Source organism: Mirounga leonina, unplaced genomic scaffold (genome assembly GCF_011800145.1).
Source record: "Mirounga leonina isolate KUSES-001 unplaced genomic scaffold, KU_Mleo_1.0 Mir_153, whole genome shotgun sequence".
Classification (NCBI taxonomy): domain Eukaryota; kingdom Metazoa; phylum Chordata; class Mammalia; order Carnivora; family Phocidae; genus Mirounga; species Mirounga leonina.
In genome coordinates this window covers 37,447,201-37,451,095 of record NW_023270387.1, presented here as the reverse complement: position 1 = coordinate 37,451,095, position 3,895 = coordinate 37,447,201, and positions in this window count along the sequence as shown.

The following is a 3,895-nucleotide window of genomic DNA, read 5'->3' as shown; positions in this document are numbered from 1 at the left end:
CAACAACTTACATGAAATGAACAAATTCCTTGAAAGACACAAACTATCAAGAAGACACAAAACTTGAGAAGAAATAGATAATCTGAATAGTCCTATATCTAGTAAAGAAATAAATTTGTAGTTAAAATAAACTTGTAGTTTAAATGCCCATAAAGAAAACTCTAGGTCCAAAAGGCTTGGCTGATGAATCATACCAAACTTTTAGAGAAGAAGTCATACCAACTCTACACGAACTCTTTCAGGATTTAAAAAAGAAGGAATATTTTCAAATATATCCATTTGACCTAATAATATATTATGTATAATTTTAATCAATACCCTTTCATTAACACATAACTAGCACCTGGGCATAACAGCTCTGAAGAAAAAACAAAGTTGACTTTGGGGGTGCATGAGTGGCTCAGTCTGTTAAGTGTCTGCCTTCGGCTCAGGTCATGATCTCAGGGTCCTGGGATTGAGCCCCACATTGGGGTCCCTGCTCAGCGGAGAGTCTGCTTCTCCTTCTCCCTCTGCCCCTCCCCCTGCTTGTTCTCTCTCTCAAATAAATAAATAAAATCTTAAAAAAAGGAAAAGTTGACTTTGATGAACGAGAAAAACGTTAGAGGAGATCCCAGGCAAAGCCCTCTGCTATAAAGGAGAGAAGAAGATGCTTATAAGGGAGAGTCACTTTCTCCAGATGCTCTCAACAACCCAGGGGCAAGAAATACTGTCTATGTTTCATTGAGGTTGTACCAATATTTCCAGAGCATTGCTAGAGGAAAGGTTGTAGCTAATAGCAATGTTTCATTCTACATCAGCACCTATCACCATTTACTGAGGATCACCCATATGCTGGCTTCTGTGCTGGAAATCTCTATGAGTAATATTTCTTCCTATCCTTACAACCACCTTCTATTTTAGGAACATCATCAAGTACAGTACACCCCTGCCCAGATTTTGAGTTTTTTCATCAGTCAGGAGAGGCACAAGATGAGATAAGGAAAGGCAAAAAAAACATGAGAAGAATCAGGTTAGATTTACCCAATGATGTAACCCATGTGGCAAGCTTCTCCTTTCTTTCATCCACAAATGATGTCTCTAATCACCTTCCAGGAAGGAAAAACAGGCAGCAGGGAGGGGCAGGGGGCAGGGACAGAATCTACCTTATTCAGTCTCCAAATGGGCCGTTGTTCTCAGGGCATATCCTTATCACTTTGTGCTCTGTAATGAAGTTGCTTCCTCAGCCTAATAGATGAGCTCTACTGATCATTTTTTCTGTTTTCCGACCTTCCTTTCATTGAATTCTGATGAAAAGTTATGCCAACCCTTACTGCCGAGGCCACATAGGGTTGGAGAGAAGTGATGAAAAAAATCAATTGTCTTGTCCCTGATCCAGCTTCAGTTCTCTGAACAAAAGAATAAAGCCTATTGTCCAGAGCTTAAAAAGATATGCCATTTTCTAAATTTACCTTCTCTTTTTGTCTCATAGTCCTCTCTCTTTTGTGCCTCAAACACCTCTGTCTGACTCTCCCTTCAGAATAATCAATCCCTAGTACCCTTGTTGGGCATTAGAATTCCATAATTACAAGTGTTTGGTGACTGCCAATGGCTTTATCTGATTTAGCAGAACTTTTGAGTGAACTCTGGTCTTACCATATTCTGGCTCTGCTAGGAAGTAAGGGAGTGGGAGAGGGAGTTTGGGGCAGTGGAATGTTGGAAGGATAGAAGAATGGGGTGTGGGGGGAGGGTGATTTTTCCAATCTGAGTTAAAGCAATTTTTCCCCCAAAGGCATTTGAAATGAAACATTTTACCACCATGAGGAGTCATATCCTTCTTCAGACTTTCCTATCCCCAGGATGGGAAATTAGAGAAGTTCAAATTCCTTCTTTTGGCCTATTTCTTAGAAAATGTAACACAAGCTATGGATAGAGAGTGCCCCTTTCCACCCTGGTTACAGTCCACAACTTTCTCCACTGTCTGACAATTAGGGCTCCATAACTTCATTCTGAAACCCATGTTTCTCTTTTGAACACTGGAGTGAGGAAGAAAGGGGAGTTTTGGTTCACTTCACCAATGCCACCCTTCAATTTGGATAAATTAAAGGCTCCAAGCAACAAGCAATTAATCACAAGATAACCTACAGTGAATGCCATCATATAGAGTGGAGAAGAAAGAAGATAACTGGCTATTGGCCACCTGGGTTACTACTCCTACTGTTTCTGCTGAAACATCTAGAACAGCTTGGCCCAACAGATTGGAGGCAGTGGAATACATTTAAGCAGAGGATCAGGGTACATGGGAATAAATGAAGATTACCTAAAGAGAACAAACAGAGGCCATTTATTCAGAGTTTGCTATAACAAGGGAGTCAGCTACCATCATTTGTCATTTGGTAGAGATTCAAAGGCAAGCAGGAAGCTTTACAGTAAAAAAAATTAAAAAGGTATGCTTCAGGCATGCTCTGATTGGAGTTTGTTAGGATAGGGAAGGTGGAGGCCAGATAATTAGAAGTGGATATAATTGATTTGGAAAGCATATTTGGTTTTTTAAGCTTGGTCCTGAGTTGAAAATAGGGGCAAAAAATCAGGAAGCTGGCAAGATCTGTTGGAAGATGGAGGAGTAGGAGAACCCTAAGCTTGCCTTGTCCCATGATACTAGATAACATTCACATCAGTGTAAATAACCCAGAAAATGACCCAAAGACTGGCAGAAGAAACTACACAATTAAAGGTAGAGAAGAGGCCACATTGAAGAAGGTAGGAAGAGAGAAGACATGATCTGGTAGGAAGGGTGAAGATGTGATCTGGCCATCCATGGTGGGGATGGAACTGGTGGTGCAGAGAAGGGTGAAAAACAGACTTTCACACCAGGGAGACCACTAATGAACGGGGAACAGGGAGGATGAATCCTCATAACATTTGCCTTTGAAAGCGAGAGGTACCAAATTTCATGAGTTCTTACAACCAGTGGGACTTAAAGCCTGGAATTTTAAAAATCAGTACTCAGCTCTGGGAGAGTCTGGAGGGCATTAGGAAGTAGAATCCCTGTCCTTAAAGAGATAGCATGATAGCCCTTGCAGATACAGTGTAGAACTACACTTTGAAAAATGCCAGGGGTAGACAGGGAGGGAGAGTGATTTGCCCATCTCAGAGCATGGCCTGGGAGAGAAGGATCATGGGGAGAGTACTACAGGAACAAAGGGGCTAGCAGGCACCATTTCCCTCCCCACCCCCAGCATAAACAATGGCCACCTGTGGGTACCAGCACTGCCCCAACACTCATTACCTAACTTGCTTACACCAAGCCCCAACCCCTATACTTTGGTGGATTCACCCTTCCCAGTCAAGATGGCCTTAGTCCCAGTGCTGTGGGCCCCCTCCCCCAGAAGACTGGTGCAAACCCTGCCAATACAACATCTTCTCACCTCCGTGTTTTGTGGGACCTCAATTCTGGCAGCAGTGGGGGCAGGTCTCATTTCACAGGCAGACCACCACATACCTTGTTCAAATGCACACACACCACCCCCCCAACGCTGGTGACCAAACACTGCCCATAATAGGCATAGAGGGCCTCTGCAGAAACTGGACTGAAGGAAAAAAAGAGGCCAAGCCTCAACAGCAGAGAACACACACACATTCCCTGAAGCAGCAGGCTCTGGGGAACAGGGAACACCACTGCAGGGCACTACATGAACCTCTTCTTCATAAGGCTATTATTGTTAAGAGCAAGAGAGGGGCGCCTGGGTGGCTCAGTCATTAAGTGTCTGCCTTTGGCTCAGGTCATGATCCCAGGGTGCTGGGATCAAGCCCCACATGGGGCTCCCTGCTCTGCAGGAAGCCTGCTTCTCCCTCTCCCACTCCCCCTGCTTGTGTTCCCTCTCTCACTGTGTCTCTCTCTGTCAAATAAATAAATAAA